Source organism: Phoxinus phoxinus (genome assembly GCF_949152265.1).
Source record: "Phoxinus phoxinus genome assembly, chromosome: 1".
Taxonomy (NCBI): Eukaryota; Metazoa; Chordata; class Actinopteri; order Cypriniformes; family Leuciscidae; genus Phoxinus; species Phoxinus phoxinus.
The window spans coordinates 9,226,449-9,245,138 of record NC_136876.1 but is presented as its reverse complement, the minus strand read 5'-3'; the positions used below and the strand labels follow the sequence as shown (position 1 = coordinate 9,245,138).

The window sequence follows — 18,690 nt, the reverse complement described above, 5'->3', positions numbered from 1 at the left end:
CGTGGCCATAACCTGCCATTACAGTGTGTCCCAGGACGTGAAAGGGGGCGTGTTTCAAGATACACAATGGAGTAGACCAAACTAATTAACCGGGAGGGAGGGCAATACACTCACATGCACACAAAACACACTCCACTCACTCGTCCATTTGCGTAGAAAAGAAATGTAATATTATGATTTCCGTCATTTTTTTATATATATTTTTTATATACATTTGTGTACCGGGCCAGCCCACACTAGGAAAAGCCCCGGTGCTCCTGATGGCCAGTCCGCCCCTGGGCCACAGTGTGTCTGAATCATGTCTGAATGTGACAAAGGGGAATTTAAACTATACAGATGTCTAAATATATAATCTTATGACTTTGAGTAACAAGCTAAAGTGATAAAGAAATCCAGATTTGCTTTCAGGGTTTGCTGAATTATAGATAAGAACCAATCAGACTGGAGATATACAGGTGATAATGAAAGTGATTGATGAGTGCAAAGCTGAACATAATTAGTGTCCGTGACAACAAATGAGTGACAAAGGCAGACGATGATGAAACCTAATGAGTCCAAACTAACGTGATTGTGACAGTCTGGTTAATGCTGTGTAGTAGGTTAGTGGAACACTAGAGATCTTATTCCCAAGAAGGACTGCTCGATCTATGGTTTTAGCATCGATATCATGATATGCGCATCTGCGATACTCACACCGCAGGATGTGCAAAGTCAATTATAGGCATCGTAGTTGATCTGTGATCCGTATGGATCAGGCTTGGTCAGGCATCAAGTGCAAGAGAACTCGCGTCTCTGTGTGCGCTCTGTGTGCGCGCACAGAAAACAGCACACGAGTTCTTTTGTGTAACCCCTCCACCCTGGTCCTTCTCACCCTGCTCCGTGCGGGTCTCGAACCCGGGTCTCCGGGATGAGAGTCAAGCGTTCTAACAAGGAGGCTAAAGACTAAGAGCACCTATTGAGATCAGAGGAGTGAGGTTTACTCGCACAGCGACTACTAGCTGGCCTCCGTTACACTTGCACTTGATGCTGATCCGTGAACGCTGAATTCAGTTCTCTTTATCTTTTTTTGAGCTTAACTAAAAGGACACGTGCACGCAAAATGAAGTCAAAATGCCCGTCTCGCCAAGAATCCTCATAAACACAGTTGGTTATGTGTTGTAATCAACTGAGAAAGAAAACACTGAACAAAATTATAAACACAACACTTTTGTTTTTGCCCCCATTTTTCATGAGCTGAACTCAAAGATCTAAGACTTTTTCTATGTACACAAAAGGCCTATTTCTCTCACATATTGTTCACAATCTGTCTAAATCTGTGTTACCCCGGATTTCCACCAACTGCGGAACGGCTGCGGATCGGCTCAGCTGCGTGTGGGCTCCGTGCTCAGCCGTCCTGCAATACTCGCCAGGTCCGGTGAAGGGTTGGTCAAAATCCCTTGTCTCTTCAGTCAGTTATATATATATTTCATTCCATATCCTTTTGAATGCTTACATTACTTTTATAATAATCAATAATCAAGTATATGCATTATCACATAATCATTTCTATATTCTTTTGTGCTTGTGAAATTATATTTTTCTCTTGAGAGCAATGCCATTTCTCTCCCTTCCTTCCTGAGGAGCTATGTTTTGGTTAACTGATAATGCAGAGCTCAAGCACTCTTTGGCCTTGGTGATGTTATTTGGTGGTGTTCTGTGTGTGTGTGTTTGACTTTCTACGTAGGCATTTGGGACCCAACGCTCAGCCTCATCGACGCTCTCCTCTAACCTGCGAGGTTAACGCTGACCTAAATCTGAGGATTGGCGACAGCTATCCTAACTAATGGCGATAGGCACCTTTTATCTGCTCACATGTGTGAAATTGTTTATGGTTTTATGTTCTCTTAGCCAATCAGATGTATGATGATGCGATGCTTGCCCTTGTAAAATGGTATAATTGGTGTATGATTTTGTGTAAGGTAGAGTTGGCTTGCGACCTCCTCGTGAGACTTTGACGCTCGCTCTACCGATGAAACTGCAAACTATTCTTCAGTAAATTTTTATCTTTTTGATTGAACCTCACGACTCCTGGTCATCTTTTCTACATATCTGGTCTCGGGTCTTATAACTGTTACCCCCCTAACAGTTTGGTGGAGGATTGGCGGGAAACCATTCTGTGGTGACATCTCTGGCAAATCAGCAAACAAGGTAGAAAGAGATTTTATTAATTATTAGGGCTGTCTGATTGGAAGAGATTTTGAAGGGGAACGGGAGAGCTTCACTCCGACGAGGCGAGTGAAGATTATTTATACTACGAGAGTATAAAGGGTTGCTGTTTTGTTTAAAACAGCAAAAGTGAAACGCACTCTGTGGGGGCCCAGTGGGGCAATACGGGTGTGGTACACCACCCCAGCAGAGGGCGTCCCTGGATTAGGTCCAGTGGCACCGCAAAACCTGATCAATCTCTTCCATCTCAGATAGGGGATCCCCGAAGTTAGTGATTCAGGCAGATAGGGAACAAGATGTTAGTTAAATCAATAAAATAAAATTAAAATAGTAAAATATAGGGTTGTTTGCCAGGGATGCATCAGGAACGGTCCCAAACAAATAAATATATATATAGTGTGACCCAAATTGGCATAGACCAGTTTTATGTGACTTGGGAAGCGAAACATAATTTGCAGTTTCATTGTGTAGAAGTCTCACTATTGTTGCTAAACGTATTTTTCCGCCAAATTTATTGTTGTGGCTACTAAATTTTTTTCTTGTGGTGGTTTTTCATCTGTGACCAATAAGAATGTCTGATAAAGAAAAAAGTCCTGACCAAATGGAAGAGAGCGAACGCTGTAAACAGCTCTGCTCTGACGAGCTCAAATCAAAGAAATACGCACAGCTCATTAAGAAAATGGTCAGTCAGGGGTTTGATTCTGAGTGGAAAATCACACAGCAGTTAGACTGGCTGCAAACAAAAAAAAGAAGCTGATAAAGTCAAATTTTTATCCGTGTTTGCCCTATTCATGGATTTGTAAGATGGGTGGTATACCAATAACTCCTGAAAAAGCAATCCCTAACATGATTAATGGGTGGTCAAGCTTGATTGCTCAACGTGATAGGATGACAAAAATTATCGGACGAGAGATAGGATCTGATCTGTGCAGTTTGAGTGAAGGTCTAAAGGCAGTGTGTGATCAGGCTGAGAGAGCTGCGAAATGTGAGACGGTCTCTCGTGCTCCCTCCGCCCCCACCATCTCTTCTCAGACTGTTCAGGCGGCAGCTTTAGCCGGTCAGACTGAGAACCAGTATGATGGACCCTATACTGAGGTGCGCGGACTGTTGAATGTGGCTGTTGTAACCAATCGATCTTGAAATCACTTCTGAAACTTTGTATATAGAAGGTCTAAATGGCAAACAGGTGTATCACAAATCTGTTTCTGTCCCTCTAACCATTTCTAACTCTGTATATTAGACTGAATTTTGGGTAGGAGAAAACACTGTAGGGACAATTATTGGTGTTTACATTTTGAAAAACCTTGAAGCTGATGTTTTGCTTTCTAAAAATAAGCTAGTGCTTGGCTGCAATGAAACAATTCGCTTATCTCAGACTGGCCCCCACCATGAGGAGAGATGTGCAGTGGCTGATTCTGTGAGTATCGCTGAAGTTTATAATTTCTAAATTCCCAAATGTATGGGCAAAAGACAAATATGATTGTGGTCTGGCACAGATTCAGCCTCTGAGCATTCCAGGTCCCTTGCATGAAGCCAAAAGACAATACCCTTTGAGAAATGAAGCACGAGAGGGAGCTGAAACTATTCAGACTGTTTTGAAGGCCCTCCAAAACGGGGGAGTCAAAGTGAACTTGAAGAAAGCACAGCTAGCATTACCTGGAGTGACTTATCTGGGACAGATTGTGGGGGTGCGTGGCCGACGCATCCCCCCCGAACGAGTTAAAGCTATTATTGAACTTCCAAAGCCAAACACTGTCACTGGTTTAAGGCAAGTGATGGGTCTTTTGAATTACTGCCGCCAGTATGTTTCTGAATAGACTAAACTCTCTAAACCACTCACAGAGGCACTGAAAGGAGGAAGACCTGGATCGGATTTGATCGACTGGACTGAGGAGATGGATGAGGCTTTCGTGAGTATCAAAGAAACTCTTGCTTCCTCCCCAGCATTACAACATGCCGATGCCAGCAGGCCTTTCCACCTATGGACATGGGTGGGGACCCGGTCTTACTCCGCTGCTCTGGGTCAAAAGGTTCTGGGCCGGAACTCGTATGGGATGGTAGGATATTATTCTGCTCCTATTTCTGTTTCAATGGCAGGGCAACATCCGTGCCTGTTGATATGTGACTGTGCAGAGTGGGCAGTGACATTGTGACACATCAAAAGGTGATACTGCACACCAGACACCAGATTTTGAAACTGTTAACAAATACCCGTTTAGGCTCCATCTCTAATCAACGACAAGCCAAATGGGAGACCACTCTCTTGTAAAAATGTGGACATACAAATTGACATTGAAAACTGCTATCAATCCTGCCTCCTTGCTTCCAGAAGAAGGAACTGCACACAACTGTGCCCGACTGATCGAGGCGGACAGCCAAAGCCCTCTTCAATCTGAACCCCTGTCTAATGCTATGAACTTGTTCGTGGACGGCTCCAGCTTTCATGAGCAGGGAACACGCTTCGGCCCCGTATGGAGGCGCAGGGGATTTCTGACTACTGCAGGACTTCCTATCTCACATCAACAGCAGGTACAAGAACTTATGAATGCCTGTGATCTTCCCGCAGAAGGAGCAGTCATCAAAGTCACCGGGCACGCTACTGACAGCTCCCCGGAAGCCAAAGGGAACCACGCTGCAGACGCTGCTGCCAGAGAGGCTGCAAAACTGACTGAATCATGTGTGAGTGTGATGACTCTTTCCCTTCAGGAGAATGAAACTTCCAGAGACATTTTTGAACTTTATGCAGAGGATGACCCTGAAGAGATAGAACAGTGGACAAAGTTAGGAGCACAGAAAAATTCTGAAGGACTTTGGATATTTAATGGACGCTTTGTTTGCCCTGTTTCTGCTCGAACTGAACTTATGTCCTTGTATCATGGGTTGGCACATGCAGGGCCTGAGAAATTACATGCAATGATTTCAAAAACCTGGTGGTGGTCAAAGCTGAGGGCTTCTTGCAATGATTTCTGTAAGAGATGTTTAGTATGCCTTAAGGTTAATTCTTCCTCAAAGCTGAAAATTCCCTTAGGACATGCCCCTCGACCTCAGGGTCCGTGGACACACCTCCAAATTGATTTCATAGGTCCATTGCCCCCTAGTGGAGGGTTCACATACATTCTAATGATTGTTGATCTTTTCTCCAGATGGGTGGAGGCATTTCCACTGAGAAACTGCACCGCAGACGCAACCGCAAAAGTAATGTTGAATGAAATTTTCCCAAGATGGGGCTTACCCGTACAAATTGATTCAGATCAGGGTACACATTTCAAGGGAAAGGTAATGAAAAATGTCATGAAACTGATGGGAGTGAAGCAACACTTCCACATCCCGTTTAGGCCTCAGTCTACTCTAGCGGCTCCATTGAACGTACAAACAGAACACTCAAAACGTCATTGAGAAAGAGATTGTTGGAGTGGGGGAAGGGGTGGCACGCAGCTGTTCCAATGATTCTTTTAAGTCTGAGAGCCAGCCCTAACAAAACTACTCAGATCAGTCCTTTTGAAATAATGACAGGTCGTTACATGCGACTGCCTTGGGATGCTCCCCTGCAACATGAGGGACCGTCCGGGCCGTTGAAAGATGCTTTGCAAAATTATCTGAAGGCTTTGGATAACTGTTTACGCGATACACGAGTTAGTGTCAGTGTCCGACAAGCAGAGAGAGATAATGTTGAGCAAAAAGACATGCCGGCCTTGCCTGAAATAGGTGACAGTGTAATGTTGCAAAGAGAGATTGTTTCTCCTCTAGGTCCAAAATTTGATGGACCTTTCCAGGTGCTCTTGACAACTAATACATCTGTTTTACTTGACAGAGGGGTTCTGGGTACTGTCTGGAGACATTGGTCACAGGTGAAACCACTCGATAAAGGTTCCAACCAAATCACCGCATCATAATAACGAACTGTCTCGTAAAGGTCTGTCATTTATATGTGTGATAGTGTAAAAATTCTGTAACAATGTTTTATCATTACAGATGGCGGAATCCGACGATATATTGAAGCTGCTAATTCTTTAGGAAGAAGTGCGAAATACCAAACGACTGAAAGTGAGGTGGGCCATCATTCGATTGGTACTCCCTCTCTCGTTTGTGGCTTTGATTATAATAGCCTTATCATTGCTGATGTGGATTCAGATTTCAATTTGGACCGATAGACTTCATGCGTTCTCCACTCACTGGGATTGTGAGGAGATTTATAACCGTCCATCATGGGTTCAATACCCATGCCTAAATTCAACTGAGGGTCTAAATTTAATTTCAACCATGTATCAGAACGTTAATGATCGCTGCTATCGCTTGGACGGTAATGAGACGGTGACCTTTTGGCTTGGTCACTCCCCAAATTATCCCTGTAATACCCTCAATATGCAAAAAGGTTGGTGGGATAGAAGTGGAGGCGTGGGTTGTTCTTCTATGTTTTTGTGTATGGATGTGTGTTCGTTTCTTCTTCTCATATATTTGCAGGTCTGCTTGCAGTAAGTTGAATCCTGTCAACGAGGAAAGCAGACTGATCAAGCTGACAAACCACCTGAGCGATAAACTGAGAAAGAACAACATTGATGCCCTGTTGTGAGTGGAAGGTGGGAGAGCCTCGGAATGGGGACTGGAATTTTTAGTTTCCAGCATGTCCGTAAAGAGGCGAAGAGACTTTTGTGACCCGCCAGGGAAGCATTTGTCACCACTCCACCTTCCGTAGTGACCTCACTTGTTAGACCAGACGTGGCGGTATTGGACCCCACATAGGTCTAAAACGGGGGACTGAAGGGTTGGTCAAAATCCCTTGTCTCTTCAGTCAGTTATATATATATTTCATTCCATATCCTTTTGAATGCTTACATTACTTTTATAATAATCAATAATCAAGTATATGCATTATCACATAATCATTTCTATATTCTTTTGTGCTTGTGAAATTATATTTTTCTCTTGAGAGCAATGCCATTTCTCTCCCTTCCTTCCTGAGGAGCTATGTTTTGGTTAACTGATAATGCAGAGCTCAAGCACTCTTTGGCCTTGGTGATGTTATTTGGTGGTGTTCTGTGTGTGTGTGTTTGACTTTCTACGTAGGCATTTGGGACCCAACGCTCAGCCTCATCGACGCTCTCCTCTAACCTGCGAGGTTAACGCTGACCTAAATCTGAGGATTGGCGACAGCTATCCTAACTAATGGCGATAGGCACCTTTTATCTGCTCACATGTGTGAAATTGTTTATGGTTTTATGTTCTCTTAGCCAATCAGATGTATGATGATGCGATGCTTGCCCTTGTAAAATGGTATAATTGGTGTATGATTTTGTGTAAGGTAGAGTTGGCTTGCGACCTCCTCGTGAGACTTTGACGCTCGCTCTACCGATGAAACTGCAAACTATTCTTCAGTAAATTTTTATCTTTTTGATTGAACCTCACGACTCCTGGTCATCTTTTCTACATATCTGGTCTCGGGTCTTATAACTGTTACCCCCCTAACACCGGATTTAATGCGGAATGGCTGCGGCCATGACTGCCAGCTGAAGTCACGAAGACCCACGAGATTCACGTATGATCGCGCGGTATAACCTGTCCCGCACAATCTCCCCTGCGGCATCCGGCAAAAAAAGAAGCTCTGCGTATCTGTTCCGCAGTTGGTGGAAATTGTGTGTTAGTGAGCACTTCTCCTTTACCGAGATAATCCATCCACCTCAAAGGTGTGGCAAATCAAGATGCTGATTAGAGAGCATGATTATTGCACAGGTGTGCCTTAGGCTGGCCACAATAAAAGGCCACTCAAAAATGTGCAATTTTACTGTACCCCTTGGGGGGCGAAAACCCGTAGTACTAAAAAGTACTAAAAGCACTCGTTACGAAAGATTTTAAGAACTCTATAAAAACTCCATAGTAGAGCCTAACCGATATATATATCGGTCTGCCGATATGAGCCTATTGCAGATATATTGACACGAGTTGACACCAGTCAACCCTTTCACTTCAGTAATGAGGTCTTTTCTTCAGACACGGTGTAAGATGTGCGCACACATTAGCTTCCACTCCACTGACAAGGTATGAAACATGGCTAGCTAGCTAATGTAGCAAATAAGTATGATAAGCTCGTTGTGAGAGTAAAAGACGGGGACATTGTTTATTTACTTTATAGGGGCTCCCCATGTGACAACGTAGTGTTAAGTAACCATTCAACAGACTCAAGCCACCACCGCACTGGTGACTGTTAGCAACTTACCTTTAAGACACTGATTGACTGCTTGTCTGCTGCTGCCTGAACAAGACACCGGACGCAAGCGGTGTGATGCAACAAAAGACAGCTGAACCCATTATAATCAGTGATGTTTGTCTACACTGGATGCTGCGCGACACAAGCGACAAATCTCCGACAGTAAACTGATGCCTCGTTCTGCTTTGTAACGGGCGCTTAGCCGCTTCCAGGGTAGACAGCTGTGGAGAGCTGGATTGTGGAATGTGATGAGGAGATTAGGATACCCAGAAAAAGTTGTCAGAATATTAGAGAGCCTATATAAAGGTACATTCAGCTGCATAAGAATAGGTGCTAATGTGACTGAATGGTTCGAAACAATAGTAGGAGCACTACAGGGCTGCATGGTGTCACCAATTCTCTTTAATATCTTTTTAGAGGTGATCATGGCAAGTGTGCTGGAAGAGGCGAATGAAGGAGCAGTCATGAATGGACGAATCATCAACAACCTCAGATTCGCAGAAGACATCGCAGCTTTGGCAGAAAACCAGGATGACCTACAAGTAGTGATCAACAGAATCGTAGAGGAGAGTACAAGGATGGGCATGAAGATCAACACAGGAAAGACAGAAGTACAACATATTGGACAGGAAAAGACCATAGTATTCATCCAAATAGAAACCCAGGAAGCAGGTAGAAGAATTTGTGTACTTGGGAGGAAATATTAGTGAGGACGCCTCTACAGAACAGGACCACAGAAGAAGAATTGGACTAGCTGAACTAGGCTGAACATCGTCGAGGCTTGCAGACTTGCAGCCTCTGACCCAAATGGATGAATGGACTCCGTGTTGGGGCTGCGTTGTGGTAATGTTGTCTACCATCGCCATGACAAACAAAAACAAAGTGTAACCAGACGTTTGAATGTTTGTTCACTTTGCTTCCCTCACTCGGGAACAAACCCCCAGTCACAAGGGGGTGGAGACGAACACCAAAATTAGGGATCTGTCAAAACATCTCAACGATCCATTGATTAAGGCGTACTTCAAGTTCCTCAGTGTTGCCCTTAAAGGATTAGTTCACTTTTAAAATGAAAATTCTGTCATCATATACTCACCCTTAAGTTGTTTCAAACCTGTATGAATTTCTTTCCTCTGCTGAACACAAAGGAAGATATTTAGAAAAATGTCAGTAACCAGACAGTTTCTGGTTCCCATTGACTTCCATAGTAGGAACAAAATATACTATTGGAGTCAATGGGAACCAGAAACTGTCTGGTTACTGACATTCTTCTAAATATCTTCCTTTGTGTTCAGCAGAGGAAAGAAATTCATACAGGTTTAAAACAACTTAAGGGTGAGTATATGATGACAGAATTTTCATTTTAAAAGTGAACTAATCCTTTAAGCCTCTATAAGATTTTAATATTGCCTTTCAGGTTGGTATAGTCATCATATCCTAGTTGTCAAAATAATAAATTGATAACCACATATGACAATCCTCATCATTTCATAGATATTTACTATCTACAGTCAGAGCAGGTACAGATACAATGAATCACGAGTGTATCTGACTGCAGTAGATGTGAAAGATATGAATAAAAATGATGTTATATCAGCCAGCGCACATACCTGTATTTAGTTCCTGTTTTCGGTCGAAGTCCAAAGTAGTCGATTGTCGAGTTGAAGCGCATAGGTTTAGTTACTTAGATCACGCGCGTGAACTCGACAATCGACTACTTTGGACTTCGACCGAAAACAGGAACTAAATACAGGTCAGGAAGCAGACAGACTGGCTTAACCTACCGTCTGCTAGCGGCCTCACGTCACCAAGGTCAGATAAATCCCATCACATAGAGCCTCTTTCACCTAGATATCATCATATAGAGACTGTGTCTGTTCCCCGAACTTGGAAATCCAAAAAACGTTCAAACCCATCTAAGGTTAAAAATGTAATTGATCTTCAACAAATAAAAAACAGATATAATACAAATGAGCAAATGATAAAGCTTGGGTTGCTGAATATTCGATCTCTTACTTCAAAAGCGCTAATAGTTAATGATATGATTACAGATTATAACCTAGATGTGCTGTGTTTAACAGAAACCTGGCTAAAACCAAACGATTACATTGCTTTAAATGAGTCAACCCCACAAGATTACGGTTATAAACATGAACCTCGTCTGAAACGCAAAGGAGGAGGTGTTGCTGTAATTTATAGTAATATTTTCAAAACCACTAAGAAATCTAGTTGTAAATATAATTCTTTTGAAGTGTTGGTGCTTAATGTAAAACTATATAGTGTAAACGATAAATCACGTTTGAAAATTCTGCTGGCTACTGTATACAGGCCACCAGGGCACCATACAGACATTATCAAAGAATTTGCGGACTTTCTATCAGAATTAGTATTGGCTGCAGATAAAGTACTAATTGTTGGTGACTTTAATATACACATAGATAATGAAAAAGATGCATTGGGATTGGCATTTAAAGACATTATAAACTCAACTGGAGTTAGACAACACGTGTCAGGACCGACTCATTGTCGTAATCATACTCTAGATCTAATACTATCACATGGAATAGATGTTGATGCCGTTGAAATACTGCAACAGAGTGATGACATCTCAGATCACTATCTAGTCTCGTGTAAATTACATTTAGCCAAGGCTGCAAAGCCGACTCCGTGTTATAAATATGTTAGACCGATCACTTCTGCCACTAAAGATTGCTTTATCAATAATCTTCCTAATCAGTTTCATCATCTCAGCATCCCGGATAGCTTAGAAGAACTTGATATTGCAACAGAAACTTTTAACTCTCTCTTTTCCAGCACTTTAGACACAGTTGCTCCGCTGCGCTTAAAGAAGATTAAAGAACATAGTCCAACGCCGTGGCACAACGAGCACACTCAGGCCCTTAAGAGAGCAGCCAGAAAAATGGAGCGCAACTGGAAGAAAACAAAACTAGAGGTGTTTCGGATTTCATGGAAGGAGAGCTCGATTGCTTACAGAGAGGCTTTAAAAGCTGCTAGATCTGCTTATTTTTCAACCCTATTAGAAGAAAATAAACATAATCCTAGGTATTTATTTGAAACAGTGGCTAAACTAACGAAAAAGAAAGCTTCAAGCCCAGAAGTTTCCAAGCAACACAACAGTAATGACTTTATGAACTTCTTCACTTATAAGATCGATAATATCAGGGACAAAATTATAACTATGCAACCGTCTAATACAGTATCGCATCAGGAAGTGCATTGTAGTCTCCCTGAGGGAAAATTTGATTCATTCATTGCTATAGGAGAGGAAGAATTTTGCAAACTTGTCAAATCATCTAAATCGACAACGTGCATGTTAGACCCTATACCGACTAAGCAACTTGATCCTACAAAACTAGTCAATTACAGGCCGATCTCTAATCTGCCATTTCTGTCAAAGATATTAGAAAAAGCAGTATCCTCACAACTGTTCCTTTCTTGAAAGAAATGATATCTGCGAGATTTTCAGTCCGGATTTAGACCGTACCATAGTACCGAGACAGCTCTCGTTAGAGTCACAAATGATTTGCTCTTATCATCCGATCGTGGTTGTATCTCGCTAGTAGTATTACTTGATCTTAGTGCTGCATTTGACACCATTGACCACAACATCCTTTTAAACAGACTCGAACATTATGTTGGCATTAGTGGAATTGCACTAGCATGGTTTAAATCATACTTATCTGACCGTTATCAGTTTGTAGCAGTAAATGAAGAGATGTCTTATCGATCACAAGTTCAGCATGGCGTACCACAAGGCTCAGTACTAGGACCGCTGCTGTTATATGCTACCATTAGGAGATATCATTAGGAAACATGGAATTAGCTTTCACTGTTATGTCGACGATACTCAGCTGTATATTTCTTCAAAACCTAACGAAACCTACCAATTCACAAAATTAACGGAATGCATAGCTGATATAAAAAATTGGATGACTAGTAATTTCCTACTACTAAATTCAGAAAAAACAGAGATTCTAATTATTGGACAAAAAACTTCCACACGTAATAACCTAGAGTACTGTCTAACACTTGATGGCTGCTCTGTTAAGTCTTCGTCGTCGGTTAGGAACCTGGGTGTGCTCTTTGATACCAATCTTTCATTTGAAAGTCATGTGTCTAGTATCTGTAAAACCGCTTTCTTCCATCTTAAAAATATATCTAAATTACGTCATATGCTCTCAATGAATAATGCAGAACAATTAGTTCATGCGTTTATGACCTCAAGGCTAGATTATTGTAATGCTCTACTGGGTGGTTGCCCTGCACGCTTAATAAACAAACTACAGCTAGTTCAAAACGCAGCAGCTCGAGTTCTTACTAGAACCAGGAAGTATGACCATATTAGCCCTGTTCTGTCAACACTGCATTGGCTCCCTATTAAACATTGTATAAATTTTAAAATATTGCTGATCACTTACAAAGCACTAAATGGTTTAGCTCCGCAGTACTTGAGCGAGCTCTTAACGCATTATAGTCCTTCACGTCTACTGCGATCTCAAAATTCCGGCCAGTTAATAATACCTAGAATATCAAAATCGACTGCTGGCGGTAGATCCTTTTCCTACTTAGCACCAAAACTTTGGAACAGTCTTCCTACCATTGTCCGGGAGGCAGACACACTCTGTCAGTTCAAATCTAGACTAAAAACACATCTCTTCGGCCTAGCATACACATAATACATTATAGACTTATATAATTAGGCTGCATAGTTTAGAACAGCCGGGACCGGGAACACTTCCCGTAATCCTGATGTACTTGGTACATCATAAGAAGGATGGCGTCTACGCTAATATTAGTCTCTCTGTCTATCCCGAGGTTTACCGCTGTCCACCGGAACCAGGCCGTATCCAGATCTGATAAAGGACCAGCGCCAGGACACGACGACGCCGCTGACCTGAAGTGTCAACCGGTCTCTCCTCCTCTCCACTCCGACTTCAACCAACCGGAACTGGACAAATACTCTGATTCATTCTGAACTTCATACACTGTTCACTCATTGGCCAGAGGAGAACTGGCCCCCGACTGAGCCTGGGTTCTCCCAAGGTTTTTTCCTCCATTCTGTCACCTGATGGAGTTTTTGTTCCTTGCCGCTGTTGCCTTGCCTTCTGGCTTGCTTAGTTGGGGACATTTAATATTCAACAATATTATAGATCTGCCTTAAAGGTGGACGATGATGAAATTATTTTTTGTATTATTTTCATGTTATCACTGTGAAGCTGCTTTGATACAATCTGTATTGTAAAAAGCGCTATATAAATAAAGATGACTTGACTTGACTTGACAGGTATGTGCGCTGGCTGATATAACATCATTTTTATTCATATCTTTCACATCTACTGCAGTCAGATTGACTCGTGTTCACTCTGAAGGAATCACTCAACATGGCTGGGCACTTGTATGACACATCAAGGATGTTAAGAGGCTAAAAGCAGGTTTAAAACATGCCCCATTCAAGTCAATAGGGTGCAAATTTTAAAAAGAGGATAACACGGTGTAGGCAACACCGATTTTTGTCGTTGTTCTCTGTATTGACAGCACTCCAAATTTACTAAAAATTGAGCTTAATGTTAAAATTGACCGGAGTTCTCCTTTAACAGGGATAGTTCTCCCAAAAATTTAAATTCTCTCAAGCTGCTTTAAATCCGAATAAGTCTCCCTCTTTTGTTGAAAATAAAAGTTATTTGGAGGAATGTGGGTAACCGAACAGTTGATGTACCCCAGAGACTTCAATAATCTCCTACTATGGTAGTCAATGGGGACCAGAAACCGCCTGGTTAGCCACACTCCTCAAAATATCTTCTTTTGTGTTCAGCACAAGAAATAAATTAATACAGGTTTGGAACAACATTAGAGAGTGAGTAAATAATGACAGAATTTTTATTTTTGGGTAACTGTCCCTTTAAGGACAAGCGGCAGCATGTTTACTATTAGGGCTACTGTCACTTTAAGACCGGCGCGCAACGAGTCTACACGCATTTGACAAGCAGATTTTTTCTTATTTTTTTCTATTGTTCTTTCACTTTAGACATAACCAACTTTGTTTATGTAAACTTTGTGTGTATTTGACAGTATTAGCGCAATAAGACTCGAAAGATAACTTAGTCCAGTAACAGGCGCTGTTAGACAGGCTTTAGTGCATTCGCGCGTCGGGTGTCTGCGCTCAGAAAAGCGCCCGTTAGAACAGCGCATCAGCAGCGAATGACATGTTTAACCGGCAAGGCTTTAAAGCACATGCAAATAATTAATTTTTATGAACTACAGTGTCCCGTTCCTCTGCATTTCATGTGAATATACGTCGCGCTGTACAGTATGTTGAGACGGAGGCGCCAGAAATGCAAACTGATAAAATGCACGATCCTACGATATTTCTTCAAAAGCAGATCGTGGAGACATTTTAATCGTCCACGATCAAAAATCGTAATATCGCACACCCCTAGGTGACAAGGTTGTCTTTACTGTCTCTATCCATTTGTTCAATTGCCTCTTACACACATGGGGCCCTATCTTGCACCCAGCGCAATTGACTTTGTACACCGACGCATGTATCATTCCTATTCTGCACCTGCGCACAGCGGACCTTTCCCTCCACAGACGCACGTCGGTAAATTAGGGAATGAACTTGCGCTCGCGGGGGCGGTTCAGCGCAAAGAGGAGGCGTGTTCCGGCGCAAAACTACCCTGGTGCTATTTTCCAGGTTTAGAAAGCAATTGCGCCACTGACCAGGAAAAACCCAGTCTACAGACAGTGGCGCGTTGCGCGTTAGTCAAATGGTATTTTAAGGGCGCGTGCTTGGCCATAATGTAGCGTGTTAACGCGCATACACTTTGATTCTCTAATATCGTGTCCGTGAAGATGTGAAAAAAAATCTATCTTGATTAAAAAAAACAAATCTAGATTGCACATTTACCCAAATTATACGCCTGTTTAACCGAAGCTTATTTGGGTGGTTTCTCCCATCATCCCCAATGTCACTTCTCTGTGCTTTACGGCCCTGACGAGAACGTCGGTCTCCTCGGCTGTGAACTGCTTCTGGCGCGCGCCGGCAAATCCGCCGTTATAATAGTAATCCGCATTGAAACAAGCGCGCCTGCTCTTAAAGGGAATGTGAGAGGACGCTCTGATTGGTTTATTTCACGTTACGCCCAAACCACACCTACGAATAATGAAGCTACTTCAGACCAACCCCTTTTAGATTTGCGCTGGGCGCAAGAGGCATTTATCCCGTCGGGAAAATAGCAACAGCGCCGGGATCCGCCCACAAAGTTACTTGTGCTTTGCGCTTTGACACTTGCGTTTCAGATCGTTAAAATAGGGCCCATTCTTTCTGTCTGTCTGTCTGTCTCTTTCTCGGTTTCTTTCTCACTCTGTCTCTCAACGTTAGGCTAAAACATGTTGTAGCAAATGGAAATGTGTAAGTAATGTTTACTTAGTTCATAAATAAAGCACTTTAAACATATCCATTGGTCTGTCATTCTTTAATATATATTGTGTAGTTATAAACTCTTTAGACTGTTAATGATTAGTGCTTTTTTTATTTTTTAAGTTTGTGGGTAAGAATCGTTTTATTTTGGGGATGGATCCCGGAAAATCTCCCTTATTTTCAATGTTGACAGTTATGGTGTAGCTAGAAAAACTGGGATGGAAAAATACAATTTCCCCATTGTCCTTTTAATGGAAAAGGAGCAACAAATTGCAATTGTTTCTAACAGAAGTGATTTTGCCTGAGGTCAGCTGTGTATGAAGTGTACTAAATTAACAATTATAATAAGAAGTCTAATTCTATCTTTGCATTTACAGCAAAGATAAACAATTTTACAATAAATAAATAGATACATTTGTGTGTGTGTGTGTGTGTGTGTGTGTGTGTGTGTGTGTGTGTGTGTGTGTGTGTGTGTGTGTGTGTGTGTGTGTGTATAAATAGGCTACTGTCTATCGGCAGCTGGGCACTCCTTTTGTGTGTGTGTGTTCTATATGGGAAAATGCTTACGCAATTGGGCTCATTGGGTTCTGGATTCATATTCTGGTCTCATCTGCTTGCTGGTATATAGTATGCATAATCAAATTTTTCGAAACAGTGTAGTTTTTACTGAGCAAACAGCAGAAACGTGATTATGACTAGTCATAATATGCATTGAAGATATCTACAATATGTTACTTTGACCAGTCATATTCTTCCATTGGAAAATATCTCTGGATATCTTCAAATGAGTTTTGACTAGTAGAAATTGTAATTAAAGATATCTATTTGAAATTGATTTTGTTCTATATCTTAAAGTAGGATAATGTTGAGTTGTGCATGCTGTGGATTAAATGTAGTCTTTATTCCCGGTGACACCTGTTAGCTGCCAGAGACTGCGTGACACCTAGGAGACAAACTCTGGCAGCTGCCACGGTTTCCCTGCTGCGTAAATAACTATCCTACAACACCACAGTATAGCCTACAGATGAACTTCTAGTAACTGCATTCATTGTAATAAAGTAATGTAAAAAAAAAAAAAATGCTACACAGTTTTGTAGTACAGAAACTGACAATGATCATAAAACCTTTAAAAATAAAGAACACACAAAGCAATACATTAATGTTTCCCGTGTCAAACTGTATATTTATATTAACATTTATGTATAGATTTAAAATGTCTCACGTGGCTCATTATAGGCTAGTATTTGACTTGACATTCAGTAACAGTTTTCACTGCAAACATCGAAACAATCACACAAACGAACACAAAATCTCTCAGGTCTGAATGAACTCAACATATTCTCCTCATGCTCGCTGCTGCTGCACTACATGTTTATTTCAGTGAGAAGACGCCAGAACAGTGTTTGATGGTTGTGTAAATATGAGAATTACCGTGAACTGCTCTCTTCGCCTCAGAAGACTCTTCTTCTTCTTCTTCTTCTTCTTCCTCCCCTTCTTCTTCTTCTTCTTCCTCCCCTCCTTCTTCTTCTTCTTATTCTTTCTCCCCTTCTTCTTCTTCTTCTTCTTCTTCTTCTTCTTCTACTGTGTGTTTTGGATCAGAGACTCATTTTACTCCACAGACCTTTCGGGACTCGCGCTTACGGTGACACTTGCACTGGGAGGAGCTAGAGGGGAACATGGCAAGCCATTATAGAATGGCAAGCCGTTTTAGCATCTAAAGCTATAGGCTTGTTCGACTTATTGGCCCAACCAGACCTAGTTCCCCTCGACAGCCTTTCCTGACTTCCCCCTGAGTACATTTTTAGGGACAGGGCATGATGGCTGCGTTCAGACTCCTGGAGAGATTCCAGGCCGGTCCTAAAAATTGGACGCGGAGGTTCATGGGGCTACCGCAGAAATATGTGGTAGTCACCATCACTTCTGCGAGAACACCCCCCTAAGACAGGGGCGGGCAAACTACGGCCCGCATATGCCCCGTTAGGCTGTTTAGTCTTAAAGATCGCATTCATTTTGCCTTTTTCCTGAAAAACTTTTTTATATATAGAAATTTGTGATTAAGTGTAGGCTACACAAATTTGCTTCAGTCTTGTTATAATCAGATTCAGCGTGTTCTTCATCTTCAATCTGCAGCGGTGCCGAGCACGTCAGAAACAGAGGACAGGGTGTCTGTGTGTGTGTGTTCATATGAGCCTCATTGGTCTGTCACTGCTCGTCAATGTCAGAATATTTGAAATGACCAATCAAATCAAAGTAGGCGGGCTTTATGTTCACAGAAGCTTCAGAGCGCGAATTTGAGCAGTGCGAGATATTGATGTAAGTAGCTAAACTAAACATTTCATATTTGACTGTTTTTTAGGTCATAAATGTTAAACGAAAAATACAAAATAATCAGGCAAACTAATAAACTTTTGTCTATTTTCACCATTTTGAACTGAAAATAGGCCTATGTAACGTGACCCATGTAATGTAGCGTAAAAATATTTATTTACTGTCATTGTGAGGCGACAAGAAACATTAACAAAGCCGTTTTCATCATGTTAGGCACAAGATTAACCCTCTGAGGTCGGCAAACGCGCGGGTGCGTTTTGCTCGTTTTTTTTTACATAGCAGCAAAATAGACCTAAAATACTCAGTCAGTTTTGGTCATACAGCCTTAAGAAATATGAAAAAATAAGCTGTTAAATGTCTACTTTTTTATGTGTCCACTTACAATCGGAATAAAACATTGTGCTTTTGTAAAATAAAGAAAGTATACAGGGAGTGATTTCTGCCTCCGTCTCCGTGAACTTTTTTTCTGAAGCACGTCTCTAAACTCAAACAAAACTCAGCGAATACTATTCACTCA

At 41.8% G+C, this 18,690-nt stretch overlaps 3 protein-coding genes across 4 annotated transcripts in view; 1 reads left to right on the top strand and 2 right to left on the bottom strand.

The window, feature by feature from the left end:
* LOC307000598 (uncharacterized protein) overlaps nt 1-18,690 on the top strand; it is a 496,331-nt gene that overhangs the window by 94,318 nt on the left and 383,323 nt on the right. The gene's annotated exons all lie outside the window — the stretch shown is intronic.
* LOC307000631 (uncharacterized protein) overlaps nt 1-18,690 on the bottom strand; it is a 426,328-nt gene that overhangs the window by 118,907 nt on the left and 288,731 nt on the right. The window lies entirely within an intron of this gene.
* Nucleotides 1-18,690, bottom strand: part of LOC307000454 (uncharacterized protein) — a 64,540-nt gene that overhangs the window by 2,483 nt on the left and 43,367 nt on the right. The window contains exon 1 of one of the 2 annotated variants that reach the window (XM_079616077.1): nt 17,277-17,413. The exons of the other annotated variant lie outside the window; for it this stretch is intronic. The gene's annotated coding sequence lies outside the window, so the exon portion shown is untranslated. Of the gene's footprint in view, nt 1-17,276; nt 17,414-18,690 lie in introns of those variants that run through there. 2 annotated transcript variants of the gene reach the window in all.